The sequence below is a fragment of the Somniosus microcephalus genome, chromosome 3 (assembly GCF_052327205.1).
Source record: "Somniosus microcephalus isolate GS21.2 chromosome 3, FLI_Smic_1.0, whole genome shotgun sequence".
Lineage (NCBI taxonomy): Eukaryota > Metazoa > Chordata > Chondrichthyes > Squaliformes > Somniosidae > Somniosus > Somniosus microcephalus.
The window spans coordinates 255,150,137-255,170,565 of NC_140989.1; the positions used below are offsets into that span (position 1 = coordinate 255,150,137).

Below are 20,429 nucleotides of genomic sequence, written 5' to 3' on the forward strand. Positions count from 1 at the left end.
TTCCTACTCTCTGTTTTCTGTCCATTAGCCAATCCTCAATTCATGCTAATATATTATCCCCAATATCATGAGTCCTAATTTTTGTAATAACCTCTTGTGTGGCACCTTATCGAATGCTTTATTATTATTGTATTTCTATTAGTATTTTTATCATTGTTATGCCATATTTATTCCAATGTTGGGAGGACTCGTAAAAGTCAACATTTCATTGTGCAGTACACACGTCTGCTGCATATATGACAAATAAAATTGAATTGAATTGAATTGAACTGAATTGAATATTTGAAAATCCAAATACAACACATCCACTGGTTTCCCCATTATCCATCCTATCAGTTACATCTTCAAAAAATTCTAACAGATTTGTCAAATACGATTTCCCTTTCATAAAACCATATTGACTCTGCCTAATCATATTATGATTTTCTAAGTGCCTTGTTACCACGTACCTAATAATAGATTCTAGCATTTTGCCTACTACTGATGTCAGGCTAACTGGCCTATAGTTCCCCGTTTTTTTCTCTTCCTCCTTTCTTAAATAGCGGGGTTAAGTTTGCTACCTTCCAATCCTTGGGGACTGCTCTAGAATCTAGGGAATTCTGGATTATGGAACTGGAATAATGTAGTACTTCTGATGGTATTGGGCTTTGGAATTAAGCCACAGCCTTGTGGTTAGTAATTATACATTAAATACATTGCTGTATAATACACTGAAAGAAATTGAATTTAAAATGCTCCTTTTGGAAGGCAAGATGTTTTCATAGAATCTGCTGAGAAAAATGTCAATCTCCTAATATATCTGCACAGAAACACACAGTACAACGTTCTTAAACATAGCCATGTAAAATCTATTGCCTGCATGCTTGCCACAAAATGACATCCTAATGGTTTAAGCTCAGATAACAATTGTGACAAAAATGAACTGTTTTTGCTTAGTTTTAGCTTGGTATTGACTCCTTTAGTTCAGTCAGTCACAGTACATAAGGAATTAAAAATCAGGCTCACGCACAGAAACCCCATCCCAGCTTATATTGATACAAATGTTGCTATGGTCGACTCTGCGCAATTTTGCTTGAGGAAGGAACCAAGCCATGCTATTCAAACATAAACATTCCATGTGATTGTTGCAGATGTGCTTGCTTTGCAACTCTTTTTGAGTTATTGATTTCAAGGAGCCCCCGTAACTCTCTGGGGGTACTTATTAGCCAGGAGCTGTTTAAGCTAGAGCCTGTGAAGGGAGGCAGGCTATACTGTATCACTGATGAGAATTAGCTAACCTAGGACACTTACATAGCGAGTGAGAATATAAAAAACTCGCTACACATATATATAATAAAAATATAGTTCAGCATAAAGTTTGCCAACTATTTATTATTTTTCTTCTAAGAGGCATTAGCATAATTACATTGAATTACATAGAATATACAGCACATAAACAGGCCATTTGGCCCAACCAGTCCATGCCAGCTTTTATTCTCCACTCAAGCCTCCTCCCATCCTTCCTCATCTAACTCTATCAGCATGACCCTCTATTCCATTCTCCCTCTTATGCTTATCTACCCACCCCTTAAATGCATCTATACTATTCGCCTTAACCGCTCCCACTGTGGTAGTAAGTTCCACATTCTCACCACTCTCTGGGTAAAGAAGTTTCTTCTGAATTCCCTATTTGATTTCTTGGTGACTATCTTATATTGGTGGCCTCTAGTTTTGCTCTTCCCCACAAGTGGAAACATTCTTTCTGTGTCTACTCTATCAAAACCTTTCATAATTTTAAAGGCTTCTATTTCATCACCATTCAGCCTTCTCTTATCAAGAGAAAAGATACCCAGTCTGTTCATCCTTTCCTGATGGATATAACCTCACAGTTCTGGTATGATCTTGTAAATCTTTGTTGCACCCCACTCAGTGTCACTATATCCTTTTTATAATATGGCGACCAGAAATGTACACAGTACTCCAAGCGTGGTCTAACCAAGATTTGATACAAGTTTAGCATAACTTCTCTACTTTTCAATTCTATCCCTCTAGAAATAAACCCTAGTGCTTGGTTTGCTTTTGTTGTGGCCTTGTTAACCTGCGTCGCTACTTTTAGTGATTTGTGTATTCATACTCCCAGATTAATTTGATCCTCTATTCGTCTTATTTTCGAAGTAATACCTGACCTCCTTATTTTTCTTACCAAAATATAATACCCCACACTTATCTATGTTGAAATACATTTGCTAATTATATGCCCATTCTTCACGTTTATTAATGTCTTTTACCCTAACATTTCCTGCAGTTATACATAATCCTCTTATTTATTCACTTCTTCAGTTACTATTCAATAAATTAGGTTGGCAATTTAAGACCAAAAAGCAAGGAATCATAAATGTAAAATGAAAGCTACCAAACAAGCACCTATCCAAACCAATCACATAGCAAGTTTTGTTTGAATTGCGTGCCTTGGTTGTGTCATTCTGCCACTTCTTGATAACATGAAGATGGTCCTATAGAGGCACAGGATTGAACCTGTAGTTAAAGCAAATCTAAATAAGGGTTTTCTGATCATTATCCTGGGATCACTATCAAATGGCCTAGATATTGGGATAAGTATGAACAATCTGAAGGATACATGGTCATAAGCAGATGGAGACATAAAAGCCAAGGATATATCTGGAGTAAGAATGGGTAAAAGGACTCAAAAATATAACAATACTATCCAGTCTAATTCTTCAGTGTTCTGTGACTCTGAGAGCAATTCTTATGTGATAAGTAGTATAACCATTTTAATATATAGGTTTAATTAGATTTCCCAGTGCACACATCCACATGGAAGTTGGAAAAAAACACTTTATTGTAAGTAATTCTGTGATAATTAAACAGCTACAATATGGTAGATTGAAGCAAATCCTTCAAAGCAGTTTTATGACATCCACCAAAGCAGTTCTGTGATGGAATATAGGAAAATTCAGCACTGGAGCTCCGAGCTGAAACCCTTGCCAGAAAGGCAATCGTGAAATAAGCAGTACAGATTGAATAGTGTCAGTTGTACCATAGAATGAAGAGAATGGCAGCGTTGAGACTGATATCTGATTCCATTATTACAGTTCACAAAAATATTATGAAGCGTTGACAGGAATCCAAATGTGTCAACAGCAGCTGGTAACATGTATTGTGCAGGATTACAGAAGATCCTGAAGGAATATGTTCCACGAATTAAAAGTCACCACGTGAACTGACATTTTGGACCAGGTGGTGAGGCTGCTGACCTCAAATTAAGGGTTATTTGCTTCCCGCTCCTCCCCATTCCCACTTTAGTGCCAGCAGAGCAGTTATAAACAATCTTCTAAAACTGCTTCCACACAATAGTGAATTGTTTTCTGACATTAAGAAAGACTTGCATTTATATAGCGCCTTTCACAACCTCAGGACTCCCAAATCGCTTCACAGCCAATGAAGTACTTTTGAAGTGTAGTCACTGTTGTAATGTAGGAAATGCAGCAGCCAATTTTCCCACAGCAAGCTCCCACAAACCACAATGTGATAATGACCAGATAAAGTGTTTTAGTGATGTTGTTTGCAGGATAAATATTGGCCAGGACACCAGGAAAATTCCCTTACTCTTCTTTGAATAGTGCCATTGGATCTTTTATGTCCTTCTGAGAGGGTAGATGTCCCATCTAAAAGACGCCACCTCGCTCAGTACTGCACTGGATTGTCATCTTAGATTATGTGCTCAAGTCTCTGTAGTGGGGCTTGAACCCATTGCCATGATTTTGCCAACGCTCAGAGGGCGGGTTCGGGGGTAAAATCAAAATGATTGACAGCGGGTTGGGAGCCCGCTCAAACTCGCCTCCATGTAAGTTTCCCAGGTGTCGGGTCTGCGATTTCAGAACAGACCCGACACCAAGCGGCAGGGGAGGCATTTAAGATACTTAACTGCTTGTTAAGAGCTTGTTACCTACTATTTTGCCAGCCTTTTTCTATTTTACCACATTTTTACTGGCGTTCACGTCATAACGTCAGGTAAGTAGGTAGGGTTCACTATGTCTCCCCATTGCTGTGAATAGGTGACAGCTGCAAAAGTGGTATGAAAGCTACCATTTTGCAGCTGTTCACTATCCAAAGTCAGAAGCTTGAGCCTTCAGGACTTGGAAGACACTATTGAGCTTTATGCTGAAGGGATAATTACTAGTCCTAGCCATTTTCAGGCTACCCCAGATCAGGCATATTCCCCAGACGTTCACCTTCAACTAAAGTTAGAGATAGCCGAATCCTATAAGATGCTTAATTGGGTCTGAAGGTCCAGACTATCTTTCCCTAAAGGAAAGGAATGACTTGAAGATGTTACTGTCCTCCAGATAGCACTTTTAATAAGTTTAACTAGACTGTAACCTTACGGATATTATGAGGGTCCGGAAAACTCCCCCAGAATTCTGCAACTCTTCACCAAAGAGTGTACAGAGATTGAGTTCACGAGTTTGATACAGAAGTACTATGTGAGACAATTCTAAAAAATATATAGATTTATTAGAGAACCGACATGTAGTTAACAGCTGGTGATTCAATCGCAACTTTAACAGTTCCAAAAACAAATAGCTTACAATTCTTATTCTCAGAGATCCTTATTCTCAAATCTTAACTTAGTTACATTTTTACATTTCTTACTTATTTCTAATCCAGGATATCCACCAAAATCAAATAAAAGTACCTTTTTGATCCCTGAGATGCAAAGAGTTTAAAAACTTACAGAGCCTGCCTCTGAAGAGTGAGAATCGCTTTGCCCCTTTCAGCGACTTCTGACTTCCTATTTGAAAGTTCTATATTTTATACCCTTTTTTCAGTGGTATAACCTTTGAAGTTTTCTGATGATGTAAACTAATTATCTCTAGTCATCTTTCTATTGGCTTCTTTCTATTCTCACTGTCAATTCAGCTGTTAGCTTGCAGAATTCTGTCTGCTGTGTAGGTGTTCAAAACTTATCATAAAAAATGGTTATAACAGATGTATCTATTTGATGCCATTTTTACGAAGGGCTTCTATTCAATTCTTAAATCACCTTAGCTGATTGTAAGCAGACTTTGCATCTCCTATGTGTTCCAAGTTCAATACAAAAACCATGTGATTGCTTGGTGCATCTATTGATGTCATATTTACGAAGTCTTCTGTTTGTATCTTTTACAACATGTAAATTAAAAACACTTCAACCAAGTACATGATTGTTTTGCTAGCCACCTCAATTGTTTTTTTTACAGACTTATGTCTCCTGTCTTTCATTTGATGTCATATATATGAAGGAATATGGTTCTTTAATGTTCTGTGTTTCTGTTTGAAGTGTTAGTTTATAATACTTTAAACTGGGTATAGCTATTGTGTTCTTTCCAAACTGCAGACTTCTTGGAAGCTCCAACCCTTTGCTTCAATAGGACCATTGTTTCAGTGTCAACAACCAATTCCCATTTCAAAAGCCTGTATTCTGTTACAGCTTTGTGTTAACAACCCATCTTATCTCAGAAGCCTGTATTTATAGCTTTGTGTCATTGAGGCTTTTAGATTTTTAAACCCAGTTTGTCATGTTTTAATAAAGTCAGAATTCTGTTCATAGGATGGTGTATTTTTCTGAATAGGTATGGCTCATTCCTTTACAATGCAGTTTGGAAGTGTTTGGAGTAAACTCTCTATCCACTGTTACCTCCTTGGAGCAAGCTCTCTCACCATTGACAGATTGCTTCTGTCATCTCAACTTCAGCTGCCATCTATTCCAGCAATAACAACAGAAAACACTGGAAAAACTCCAGCAACATCGGTACCCTTGAAAAAAATCTCACCTTGGTCATCTGAATCCCTTGACGATCAGCCCCAACTCCAATATCACCATGCACACCAACATCACCAACAACATCACCAACCTTCTCCGCAATCACCTGATGCGGCACAGGACACAGGGCATCAGCACTCGACAACATTGCTGCCCGGGAGGCCAGCGATGGCATCACCATGGCCAGATTTACTTCACTTGATGCTGTAAACCCTGGCTGCCACATGATGCACCAGGTTGACACCACCCTACACCAGCACCATTGTAAGCATCGGAGCAGGCCCCAAGGATTTGTATGATTGTTACTGCTCTTTGACCAGCAGTCCCTTTGGCCCAGTGGTAGGGGCGTGGTGCAGTTGGACCTAGAAGCACAGGCACACCTGTGAGTTTCAATTTAACTATGGAAAAGACATTTGCTTTGGACAATGAGCGTCTCGATAGGTGATTTAACTGTGGATAGGTGATTTAACTTTGGACAATGAGACTTCGTGTTTTAATGGGTTTTGATGGATCTTCAATTGGATAAGACCACGATGCCAGTTTCACTGGAACAATAGACTTCCTGGCCTCAAAGAAAAACACTTTAACCTTGGGCAAAACGCATCAGCAGTAAGACTAAATCACATCAAATATGAACCACAGGGAGGGGGAGACAAGATAAGGAATTGTCTTCCATACCCCAGCCCTGTACATGTCCTGTGGTTTGGATTACTGGGTGTGTATTGGAATACAAGAGTTGGGGGGGGAGGCCCAGACTCAAAGGTGGGAACCAGACAAAGAAGGGTGATTTAAAAGACATCACTGCAATACACAGACCAGAATTTTAAGGTATACAGAGAAGGCAGCTTTGGCCATTTTTCTCCCTCTCTCGCTTACTCTAAACCACCACGAGCGACAAGAGCCTTGCTTTGCTCTTCGACTGTAGGAACGAACCTCGAAACTGGGACTTGGATACTGCATCAGTGATACGGAACCAGGAGACTCGTTCTACACAGGGAAGCAGTGAGCAAGAAAACGGACAATCGGGGTGAGCATTGTCTAAACCCATGCATCCTTAAGACCACTGGTAATGTGTGAGGGGGTATTGCATGTCCCAACCAATCCAAAGGGGTTTAGTGGGGAGATTCTGTGTGTATATTATATAGTGTATGTTCTGGGGTTTGTGGGACAAGTCCATGTTACTCTCTGTATTGGAACACAGCGTGATTTTAGGCGTCTTAATACGAGGCAGGGGCCTATTCGATGGGCCAAGTTGTATTGTTGTACTGTTTGTTTTACGCCACCAGGCATTTTATGTGCTGGAGGTGGGTGTGTGTGTTAACCTTATTAAACACCATACGGTTGAATCTGAAAAGCTTGTCTGTGTTCCAATCCTGTTCACCGTAATTCCTATTGTATAGAACTAAGTAGGAGGGGTGATTCAAACCACCAAAGCAAACCACCTACACCTTAAAGCAACCCTACAATGTCTAAGCCATTTCTTTCACACTCATCTGTAAGATTCGCAATTTTCAGCAAAAATCACGCAAGAAAACTGGATAAAATAAGACTGTTTATTGACCAAAGTAAGCTTGCACAGAAAAACCTTTGATAAAAGGGCATACAAAATGGCCGCCAGGCCCCGTGATCAGTTTATGAACCATTTTATTTCTGTTACTGCAAGCCAGACAGGCTTGTGGATTGAAGACAGTGAGCCCACGAAAGCCAGTCTCTGGGAACCGAAACTCAGAGCAACAGCATACATATTCAATGGATTATAAGTACAGGATGGGGCCCATCAAGATATGGGCGGACAATGTAAAAACACTTATACCCATTTATCGTACAAAGGAAAAACCGTTTAGCAGCCATCAAGGAAAATGTCCGGACCGATCAATATGCGAACCGAGCCACGGTGACAATGCAAAAGACATTGAAAGACATTATCGGCCAGGAAGGCCAGTTTAAGTTATCACCGGCTCCGTTACAAGACAAAGCGCCCCTGCAGAGATTTCTGCCCGCCAAAATTAATACAAAGACAGGACTATGATTTGGCGGGAGATAAGACTGTCCCAAAAGAGTATAACTATGGATTGAAAGTCCATCTAAAAAAAACTTCGGACTTCGGGTTACTTGAACAACTTCTTCTTCACTGCCACGGCTTCTTGTTGGGCGACTTCAGGCTTCCATTTCTTCAAGAACTTTCTTCTACGAGGAACGAACGAAGGGCGGACGGTGCCCGGATCGGCGCCTCTTCCACTTCGGCAGATCGATGAAAACGTTTTCGTCTTTTTAAAGACGGACGGTTTCGGTAAAAGGACAACGTGGTCGGTGTTCAGCCAAACAAGGCTCGGCCACGACGAGAAGACGACGAGGGTGGCCCGGGTACTGGGGTCGGGAGATCATCGACGACCCAGGCCGACGGAGAAGAAACCCTCTGGAGAACCGGCGATCGATGCCACAAGATTCTCCCAAGTGCATAGTCTGCATCTGGGTCTGCTCCATGAACCCAAATTGACTTAGTGGATCTCAACCTTAACGAGCGCTCATCGAGGCTGGGTCTACCCCACCGCCTCGAGGGAGGAGAGAATATCGACTGCGCCAGAAGTTTCCAAATCCACGTGACGACGGAAAGCGGTGCCAAAAAGGCTGCGAACCCCCCTTTTCTCGCGATTTCGAGAGTGGTGAGCATGATCCCAAGTTCCCCAGGTTGAAACTTAGTTTAGGTATAGGGGAGGGAGTTAAGGGAAATCGTAATGTGTTTCCCCTTTTTCGATGTGCCGTGTGTTCCCCATTTCCATAGAGTCAAGTTCGTAAATTTGTGCATGATTGTAGTAACTTTAATCTGTGCCTATGACATGTATTTTGTAATGCTTCAAACTGTTTAAAAATAAAAGCATCCATTTCGTGCTATTCAACCTGGTCTATTGAGTTCTTTCTCTGCACTACTGTTCTCTGCACCTAAGTCCAAGGTCTAGAACCGTAGGGGGGAGTGGGTCGAACCACTCAAGGGTAATTATTGCACGAAGCCTGGCAGGAGACCAGAAAGAGCAAGAGAAACCCCCTACACATCACAATTGGGGGGGGGGGAGGAGTTATGTCTCAACATTTACTGGAACGCACTAAGACACTTCCAAAGGCGAGCACAGATCTGTCCAATAAGTTAAAATGTTGAAAATATAGATTTCAATGTTTGACAACACATTAACAGAAACTTCACATGAAAATTGGCTAAACCACCCAATGTTCCTATCCTTGTGTGTTGTTAGTTCGTATGCTTGCAGTAGGATGAGGGTGAGTGTGAAGGGTGGCTAGTGAGATGGGGAAGTGATAATGTAGATAGAGAGAGATGGGTGGAGGTGCAAGGTAAGTTGGTGGGAGTAAGGATGTGCAGGAGTAGGGTAGGGAAGGTAGAGTGATGTGGATGTGATGAGTGGCACAGCAGGATGAGGTTGAGTGTGGCTTTGCAGTAACGTTCCGTGATCTACTCAGATCATTGAAAGGCTTGCGCCACTGCACCCTGGTCATCCTGACGACATCCCTGCTTGTGCCCTCCTGTGCAATGTGCAACCAGGCTGCTTTGATCTCCCATGGAGGGAGCATATGGAGGGAGTCATGGGAGAGCCTGGGTGCAGCCATGCACCTTTGTGCAGTGCTTGTCAGTGTTTACAGCACCTCAACTGCTGTAGAACACTGAAAGGACAACTGTCAAAATAAATTTGGACATGGCCCCTTTCAGGAAACCAGCTGATGATGCATCATCAAATGACAACATCAGACCCACTTCCTTTTAATTGGCCGGGAACCTCGCAGGGTGGGCTTAACAAGCCCTATTAACGTAAAATCACTTGGAGAGTGCGGCTACAGTCGGCAGCAGGCTGGGACCCCAACATCGGCCCCGGCTGCCCTGGACCTGCCTTGGTCAGCGAAATCGCGGCTCATGACTTTCAGACAATTTCAGACATTCACATTCAATTTCTAATTCCTATATACTCAGACTAATTTAGAAACAGGACCACCAGGACATACAATAATTTAGTAAGAGGCATTTATAGCTTAAGAAAATGCTCTAGCCATAGGCTGTACAATACACAATTGGCACTGGATGTAACCTGTGCTTAAACGGTACATAATCAGGATGGATTAATCAACAGATACAGATCTGTATGATGAATCCTAAAGGAGTTATTTTCCTATTTATTATATGGATTACATAAGATATACGGCACAGAAACAGGCCATTCGGCCCAACCAGTCCATGCCGCCGTTTATGCTCCATTCGAGCCTCCTCCTGTCTGCAGGGGAACAAAAAGCAGCAGTCTTTTCAGCAGTGTCTTACAACATTAGTCCTGAACCTGAATAGCAATCTAGTAACTTATGTACAGCTGCTTACTACTTTACAAAAACGTACAATGGCAGCGTCATCGAAGAAGAAAGAATTTGGATTTATATAGCACCTTGGATTTATAGAGAGCCTTTCACGACCTCAGGATGTCCCAAAGCACTTTACAGCCAATTAAGTACTTTTGAAGTGTAGTCACTTGTAATATAGGAAACACAGCAGTCAATTTGCACACAAGGTCCCACAAACAGTAATGAGATAATAGCCCGATAATCTGTTTTTTTAGCAATTGGTTGAGGGATAAATTCCCCTACCATTAGATTTATTCAGTAAAATCCAACGGAGGGTGTGTGAAATATTCATACTATGTTCATTTGAACTGTGACGAACACGCAACAATGTAATTAAAGATTTTATTCTGGTGAGAGCGCTTTTAACTGTATAACTACCAGGATAAAATGCTGGTAGTTACAGATCTGTTAGTGATGATGGTAGTGATGGGAGCAATTACAGAAGAAATGCATTGCGCAATGTTAATTAATGCATTGGCTTAAGTGCAATTTTCCTTAGTGTATTGCTTATTATTGGTACTAATATGCTAAATAAGCCTAGTGACAACACCAATGATGAAGCTTCATATCGTTTTACTTGCCACCTCTCTTTATAAAACAAAATATTATAAATGTTGTCAAATATTCTATGTTCTGCACCACAGTTGGGATCCACCAAGCAACATCTCCATTTAAAAACCAGGCCCTGAGAGGACGTTAGTGGGATTCTCTGTGGAGGGTTGGCAGCAAGTATCAGATTGCAAACTCCAAGCGCTGTCAATTAGAGAACAGAAGATTAAGCTCCTCAAAGAGCAAATCGGATGAATTTTCTTTCAGCACGGTCAACTTAAAGTCCATCTTTATTCGGCTCTGGGATACCAAGTGCAAAGGAATGATGTTGCAGGAACACTGAGAGACAATTATTGGTAATGACTTTTACTCATCGTAGCACTGATTGGTCAGTAAGAGAGAAAAAATCTCCTATAGACACTCAATAAACACACCACATAGTGTAATATTGAGCCATATAGTCTGGTATCGTCCCAGGTTCATACTGAGTTTTGCTGATCTCAGCCAGGACAGTGGTGCATACAACTGGCCAGAGTGACCCTCGTCTGAGGAGGGAAAAGCAAAATCCGACAATATTCCGATTACTGATCGCTATTCAGTGGTCCCTGCTGGAAGGTGCATGTATGTAGATATCAGGTGAGGATAGAATTGGGCTTGGCTGTCTCAAGGCTGATTAGGGTTACCAACCCTCCTGAATTGTCCTGGAATCTCCAGGAATTAAAGATCAATCTCCTGGACATTGCGGCGAGCAACCCAGGAAAAAAATCATAGGGGTGTTAAATAAAAACGGTGTGTTTTTTTGCATTTTCTTTGAACACTTTAATTTATTAGTTATAAAATATAGGAGATGGGAAAATGGCTACTTGAAGTGGGCGGGTGGTCAGAGAGGAATTTTCCAGATCCTTCACCCTCAATTGTCCTTGGGTTTTCCGCCTCTCCCAGGAGATTAAATGGACCCGGATGGGTAGAGAATGTCTTAATAGTGGGATGTGCTGGATGGAAAAAAATGATCCTTCCCTCTCCAGCATTTTTCACATATTCATACGTGATGAACCCTCCAGGAATACATCCAACCAGAGTTGGCAACCCTGAGGCTGACAGATATAGAATAGTGTCTTAGGTAAGGTGCTAAAGAGCTGGGGGTGCCCATCGATCCATCCACAGTGTAAATCAGTGCCTTGGAGATAAGAAGGGAGGAAATTTGAAAGACAAAAATTATGAAAAAACTGACTAAGCTTTCCCTTTCTATATTCTTCTGTCCTTGGTTGTCATTCCTCCCTCAACCAACAGCACCATAAATAGATTATCTGGTCAATAATTTATTGTATGTGAAGCAATTAAAATGTTTGAGAGAGGTAATAAACTTTTGTGTAAATCCAACCTTTTTTCCCCCCTATGGGGGAATAAGTCAATCATGAAACAACTTTGATGGTGTCTGTTGAACCAATTGTGTTCCTTGCCATCTTCCAAATCATTCCACTCATCCCAGCTAAGATGAAGGATAATGTAAGTGCAAAACTGGAAGGAGGGGACTTGAAAACAGACAAAATGTTAATATAGCACTGATTCAAAGACATGATAAACTACTGTGAATAGATAAACTAAAGTAGAAATGGACTAATATTAGCTAGAGTGGCCATAATCTTAATTAATAGATCTGAGAGTCTAGTGTCAGCAACTTCAATACTTTATTCAGAAATGCAAGATGTTTCTTCTGCCTTATCTTATATTGATATATCAGTCATGATAATGTAAGTGTCCACGGTAACTTACATTGGGTCAGCTCGCTGGATGGAAGCTTAGGACGACCTGAAGTTGATCGGCAGTGTCCTAAGTCTAAGCTGCATCTCCCAGGCCACTAGAGTACAATATAGGAAGAATTATAGGAACATATGAACAGGAGTAGGCCATTCAGCCCCTCGATCCTGTTCCGCCATTTAATGATCATGGTTGATCCGTATCTTAACTTCATCTACCCTTACCTAACAAAAATCTATCCATCTCAGTTTTTGCATTTTCAATTGCCCCCCAGTCTCAACAGCTTTTTGAGGGAGAGAGTTCCAGATTTCCACTACCCTTTGTGTGAAGAAGTGCTTCCTGATTTCACTCCTGAACGGCCAAGCTCTAATTTTAAGGTTATGGGGGAAAAATTTGGTGGCGCTTTCTTTGGGGCACTACCTTCGCATGCTACTTATAGTGCCCTGAAAAAGTTAGCACCCCTGCGCCGTAAATTCAGTGCTAGCACCCCAAGCAGGGGGCACTACCAGTGAATATCGCGGCACTACGTGCAACAGCACCACATGCGTCGGCACATAGCGCTGCAGTATTACAGGCCTCCTTCCCCTGATTAAAGGGGAGGGGCCTAGCGCAATGCACACCGGGGCCGTGCTGGACCACCGGGGAGCGGGGTGCCAGGAAAGCAGAGTGCCGGGCTGAGCAATCGCGGCCAGCACCCCCGAATATAAGAGGGGAAGGGGGCAGGTGCTGGTAGGCAGCCAGAAAAAAAAGGCCACCCGACACCTGCCCCTTTAAATACCACCACCGCGGCTGCAAAAGCGCCACCCTGACCCTGTCGGACATATTATCTGGTGATAGGTCAGGGGGCGAGCCAAAGTTCGCGAGTGGGGTGCTGCATATGGCGATTATGTCATCACCAGAGGCGCAGCACCGTGGGGCGCTACCGGCTACCGCTAACCTCCCGCTGAATTTCGCGGGAGGCGTTAGTGGCGCCACGCCGTGGGGGCGCTAACGGGAGACGTAAAGCAACTCAATTTTTCCCCCTATGTCCCTTATTCTGGACTCTCCCAACTTTCATTCATCTCTCCCCAATGCATCTACCTCTGTTCAAGGTTTCTCTGTTCAGCAATTTCTCCATTATACTTCCATATCCATGGTAACTCTGCTTAATTATTTTAAATTTATACACTGCTAAAGTCATGTGATACAATTCTCATCTAGCGTCCATTGTCTCCAGGAATACAGTTAATTCCTGCACCTTATTTTGCTCAGGCTGCTTATTCTCGATGGTTTAGAAATGTGCTGTACCCTCTATACTAGTTAACCCATGATGCTTTCTGCTCATGTGAAGTTATTTTTCTATTATTACGCCTAAAACTAGAAAACTACATTGCTCTACACCGTGGAATGATTCCACCAGCATAGAAGGTCTTAGCCAAGTGACTATTCTATATCTTTCAAACTTAAGACAGCATGTGGACATTTTGAGCACAAGCGAGGATTTGACCAGAATTACAACTGAATAAGGGGCCCTCTGTCATGCATTTCCTTGTGCACAGTGCTAAATTAACAAACTACACAGTTAGGTCTCAGTAACTCACTGTAAGTACGAGTTTTACATGTACTACTCTGAACACTGAATAACATTCAAATGTACTTAATGTTTTTAAAGCATGAGCTAAATAACAAATATGTATCAAATTTTATTTGCATGCTAATGTTAACCTCTGCATAGTAAAGTAACTTTCAAAGATGTTGGGATTTTTACCAGGCTTGGATTTCAGAAATGTGAATGATTTCCATGTTTAAAAAGAAACAGTCCTCTAATTTATCTTCTCTTCTTATAGTAGCAGCTCATGATTCTCTGCGTTGCCAGAACTGAGCTTAGCATTTTGCCTAACCCTTTTCATTATGCCACCCGGCTGGGTTTTTTTGCCCCACACATCACGCACTATCGCACGTACTATTATTTCTGTCATGCTTTTATCATACAAGATGTACCTTTGAGGTCAAGCGGTATATACACTGTGTACTGTTCTAAGGCACACAGTAAATTGTAAAGCTTTTGCAAAATGAGTAAGGTAACATCCTTTTAAATGCCTGAGATAACTCACACTGAACAGCAATAGTAAAGCCCAAACAACTTTTGGGCTACTGATACACAAATCACTAAAAGTAGCGATGCCGGTTAATGGAGGCCACTTAAAAAAAAACAAAGCACCTGGATCCATTTCTAGAGGGCTAGAATTTAAAAGCAGTGAAGTTATGTTAAACTTGTGTAGAACCTTGGTTAGACCACTGTCACAGGTGGGGCAGATGGTGGTTGAAGGGGTGGGTGGGTGGGGTGCTTGGGTTGACGTGCGCTCCTTGTGCTGCCTGCGCTTGGCTTCCGCTTGTTCCTGGCGAAGAGACTCGAGCTGTTCGGCGCCTTCCCGGATGTTTCTCCTCCACTTTGTGCGGTCTTGGGCCAGGGATTCCCAGGTGTCGATGGGGATGTTACACTTTTTCAAGGAGGGTTTGAGGGTGTCCTTGAAGCGTTTCCTCTGCCCACCTGGGGCTCTCTTGCCGTGCCGGAGCTCCGAGTAGAGCACTTGTTTTGGGAGTCTCGTATCGGGCATGCGGACAATGTGACCCGTCCATTGAAGCTGGTTGAGTGTGGTCAAAGCTTCGATGCTGGGGATGTTGGCCTGAGCAAGAACAATGATGTTGGTGCGCCTATCCTGCCAATGGATTTGCAGGATCTTGCGGAGGCAGCGTTGGTGGTACCTATCCAGTGCTTTGAGGTGCCTGCTGTACATAGTCCATGTCTCTGAGGCATACAGCAGGGCGAGTATCACTGCTGCTCTGTAGACCATGAGCTTAGTGCCGGGTTTGAGGTCCTGCTCTTCAAACACTCTCTTCCTCAGGCGACCGAAGGCTGCACTGGCACACTGAAGGCGGTGTTGGACTTCGTCGTCGACATCTGCCCTTGTTGACAGTAGGCTCCCGAGGTATGGAAAGTGGTCCATGTTGTCCAAGGCCTTGTCGTGGATTTTGATAATCAGGGGGGCAGTACTGTGTGGCGGGGGCAGGTTGGTAGAGGACCTTTGTTTAGTGTAAGGCCCATGCTCTCGTAAACTTCGGTGAAGGTGTTGACGATGGTTTGGAGTTCGACCTCCGACCAACCTATCAGGAAAGATTGAACAGCCTGGGGCTCTTTTCTAGAGAAAATTGAGACGTGACCTGATAGAGGTCCTTAAGATTATGAAAGGGCTTGATAGGATAGATGTAGAGAGGATGTTTCCACTTGTGGGGGAGACCAAAACTAGGGGACATAAATATAAGATCATCACAAATAAATCCAATAGGGAATTCAGGAAAAATTTCTCATTGGATTGGGGGTAATATATTAGCATGGATTGAGGATTAGTTAAAGGACAGAAAACAGAGAGTAGGAATAAACGGGTGATTTTCATGATGGCAGGGTGTAACTAGTGGAGTGCCGCAAGAATCAATGCTTGGGCCTCAGCCATTTACACATTTACAGTCTATATCAAGTTTGCTGAAAATGCAGAGCTAGCTGGAAAAGGACGCAAAGAGGCTGGAAAGGGATATAAACCGTTTAAGTGATTGGGCAACAAGGTGGCAGACAGAGTATAATGTGGGGAAGTGTGAAATTATCCACTTTGGTAGGAAGAATGGAAAAGCAGAATATTTTTTCCAAAGTTGAGAGACTAGTAAATGTGGAGATTCAGAGGAATTTGGGAGTCCTTGTACACGAATCACAGAAAGTTAACATGCAGGTACAGCAAGCAATGAGGAAGGCAAATGGTATGTTGGCCTTTTTTACAAGGGGGTTGCAGTACAATAGTAAGGAAGTCTTGCTGCAATTATATAGGGCTTTGGTGAGACCACACCAGCAGTACTTTGTACAGTTTTGGTCTCCTGCCTTAGAGGGGGTGTAATGAAGGTTCACTAGATTGATTCCTGGGATGCGAAGGCTGTCCTATGAGCAGAGATTGAGTAGAATGGGCCTATACTCTCTGGAGTTTAGAAGAATGAGAGGTGATCTCATTGAAATGTATAGCATTCTTAGAGGGTTTGACAGGGTAGATGCTGAGAGGTTGTTTCCCCTGGCTGGAGAGTCTAGAACTAGGGGACTTAGTCTCAGGATAATGGGTCAGCCTTTTAAGACTGAGATGAGGAGGAATTTCTTCACTCAGAGTTGTAAATCTTTGGAATTCTCTGCCCCAAACAGCTGTGGATGCTCAGTCATTGAGTATATTCAAGGCTGAGATAGATAGATTTTTGGACTCTTGGGGAATCAAGGGATATGTGGATCGGGAGGGAAAGTGGAGTTGAGGTCGAAGATCAGTCATGATCTTACTGAATGGCGGAGCAGGCTCGAGGGGCCCTATGGCCTACTCATGCTCCTAATTCTTATGTTCTTATGATGGGTCTCTCCAATAGTTTTATAACTAATAAACAAAAGTATTCCAAGGGAATCACAAAACACAGACTATAATTTCTCTCCTGGGTTGTTCCAGCAGTGTCCAGGAAATTCATCTTTAATTCTTGGAAGCTCCAGGACAATCCTGGGGGTGGGGGTTGGTAATCCTACAACACGCACATACTTCATTGCAATACTGGGCAGCAGATGTAGACAATAGTGTGGGAGATAAGGAGAGACGGAAACCCTGAGCATTGCTCCCGGCTCTGGAGCTGATACACTGGGCTCTGACTCGCCACGACTGTAGCTCTGAGCCTAGTTACTCAGCGTGTTTTAATATTGCACTGGGAAACTTCTCACACACACACACTTCATTGAAATACAGACCAACATTGGCTGGTTTCCCCACCCACATTAGCACCAGACATCCTTTTCTAAGAGAAGTCTGGGTTATTGTAACAACATCACGTTCACCACCCACAGTGAAAGCCGGCAGGGTTGGGAGTGTAAAATGTTGGTTTGGGGTATTTGTACACAAGGCAAGGGAGTGGATTTTAAAGGATTTAAACCGCCTCTAAACCCGCGTGTGTAACAGGAGGCGGCGCTAAAACAGCCCAGCAAAATCCCGCCGCTCGATCCAGGACACCGGCATCTGTTACCCCCCACCCCGGGTCACATTCACTCTACAGGTAAAACCGGGGGCAAGATGTGAAGCGGGGGGGGGGGGGCGGCCCGTGTCTCATCAGCATCTCTCCCGCTGTTAAACCAAGGCAGCTCCTGGGGGGGAGGCTTCAATGCTGCTGTAATGAGCTCCCTCTCTGTGTGCTGCCCGATGCACTGAGTCTCCACGCCGTCTGCCGGCAGATAGCAACCTCCAAAGTCCGCCTGGACACCCAGGCACCGCGGCACCGTTTCAATGCATGGAAGGGGTGGCAGCCAGCGCTCCGCCGTTCCCCATATGGGGATGGACATGTCTTGGGCTGGCGAGACTCGGCTGCCTATCAGACTGGGATGTGTACTGAAAAGAATCAGCAGGGTGAAGGGGGGAGTGTTGGGATCGAGCCCTGCCTCACACCGCACTGGCTTCAGTCGACAACAAATAGCAGCTTCATGGGCTGCCCCCGCTGCCAGTGACTGGCGGCTGCCCAACAACAGCCACAGTGCCTGGCGTTGTTTCTGCGCTGTTCCTGCTCACCGGCAATTCGGATGGAATAAAAAAAAGGTAGAACAGGATGTGACCAACACTTGCTGCAATCTACACACACTGCGAAATGTTTACAATAACCCAAAGCCCTGCGTTATTACCATGGGAGCGGGGAGTCAAAACAATTTGCTCTCGTACTTTGGACACATTGCACACCCACACTGTACGTTTCTCCTCAGCCCTGGAGATTCTGGGCATTCCCAAACTGGGGCAAATTTAAGCCGTTAACCAAACGGTTCAGCAATTGCAAACGCTGAAGACTCGACCCACTTAAAACGAGGTCATAAAGTTATTGTTCAACACAACTCGACTGCCATCGTTGAATGAATCGAGAAAGTGGGCATTTTTAATTCGGCAAAACGGGGGAATTAAAATAAAAGTATATTATCCCCCCCCCCCAAGACTCGACAATGCAAAACGATCAATATTGTGTCAAAATAACAACAGAAAATGCTGGAAAAACTCAGCAGGCCTGGCAACATCCGTGGAGAGAGAAATAGAGTCAACGTTTCAGGTCGAAACCCTTCGTCAAGAATTTGCTATCGTAATATTGTGTCAAATGCAGGCGAGAGTGACATGAATGATCCCGCCCCGCTACCAACCTCTGACTGCACAAACGACCAGCATGGGTTGCTGCCTTAACTCCTTCAAGACCCTCGGCTTTATTTTTTTATTTTAAAACCTTTCGTGGAAACACCGAATAAAAATCACGTGTTGAGGTGTCATATGCAAGTGGAGACACACACACAGCGATCCCTCCTCCCCCTCCAACTCTCAGCCCATGAACTCTGTAAATATCATTAGGAGTTTATGACTAACTTTCACACTGGCGTGTGTGTGTGTGGCTGCAAAGGTGACAGGTTCAAGCCAGCGCTGCCTCCCGGAGTCCAAGGCGCTCAATCCTGCCCAGAGCACATTTTCAATCTTATTTATTTGTACTGGGAACCACGGGAAAAAAATCAACACACTTGGGTTGCTAAGTCTGCTTGGATCTATTTCTGGAGGGTTCATCACATCACCTCCGACTGGTCAAAGAGCTTTCTTTCCCGCCTCCAATAGTTTTATAACTAATAAACCAAAATATTCGAAGGAAATCACAATATATATATATATTTTAATGTCGCTATATTTTTTCTCTCCTGGGTTGCTCCAGCAGTGTCCAGGAGATTCGTCTTTAATTCCTGGAGGTTCCAGGACAATCCTGGGGGGGTTGGTAATCCTACAACACGCACATACTTCATTGAAATACTGGGCAGCAGATGTAGACAATAGTGTGGGAGATAAGGAGAGACGGAAACCCTGAGCATTGCTCCCGGCTCTGGAGCTGATACACTGGGCTCTGACTCGCCACGACTGTAGCTCTGAGCCTAGTTACTCAGCGTGTTTTAATATTGCACTGGGAAACTTCTCTCTCTCTCTCACACACACACACACACATACTTCATTGAAATACAGACCAACATTGGCTGGTTTCCCCTCCCACATTAGCACCAGACATCCTTTTCTAAGAGAAGTCTGGGTTATTGTAACAACATCACGTTCGCCATCCACAGTGAAAGCCGGCAGGGTTGGGAGTGTAAACTGTTGGTTTGGGGTATTTGTACACAAGGGAGGGAGAAGGGGTTTTAAAGGATTTAAACCGCCCCTAAACCCGCGTGTAACAGGAGGCGGCGCTAAAACAGCCCAGCAAAGCCCCGCCGCTAGATCCAGGACACTGGTATCTGTTACCCCCCACCCCGGGTCACATTCACTCTACAGGTAAAACCCGGGGCAAGATGTGAAGCTGGGGGGCGGCCCGTGTCTAAGAACCATCTCACCCGCTGTTAAACGAAGGCAGCCCCTGGGGGACTTGTATCAAACCCATTCCGAGACTGACTGGGGGGGGGGGGGGGGGAGAGAGATATTTGAATGAATGGCACGCTGTTGTGAAGCAGGAGGGAAACTCGGACTCTTACAACACCGAGAGCCGGCAAAAGGAGTGCTCCCAACTGCTCACACCAGTTCGCACTTTAATAGGACTCCCAGCATGTGAATAAAGCGATCGATACAGCCCCCACCCGCTGTAAATGTTAACTGCTCCCCTCTCAGTCTGAAATATTCCACACAGGTGTTTGTGTATTTAAAAAATTCTGGTAAAGCAGAATAACATAACACTGCATTTTAACAGAAAATCCACGCGTTATCATTAGCTGCTAAATCTATATCATGAAGACGTTTGAAAGCTGCTGGATGGTTGGTACAAATACTACTAGACTTCACACCGAACCAGTAGCTGTGGGGAAATAAATCCTCAGCCTGCAGCGACACTTCAGTCG

The 20,429-nt window shown here is 43.6% G+C and overlaps 1 pseudogene; it reads right to left on the bottom strand.

The window, feature by feature from the left end:
* LOC147121852 (procollagen galactosyltransferase 2-like) overlaps positions 1 to 20,429 on the bottom strand; it is a 156,940-nt pseudogene that overhangs the window by 136,052 nt on the left and 459 nt on the right.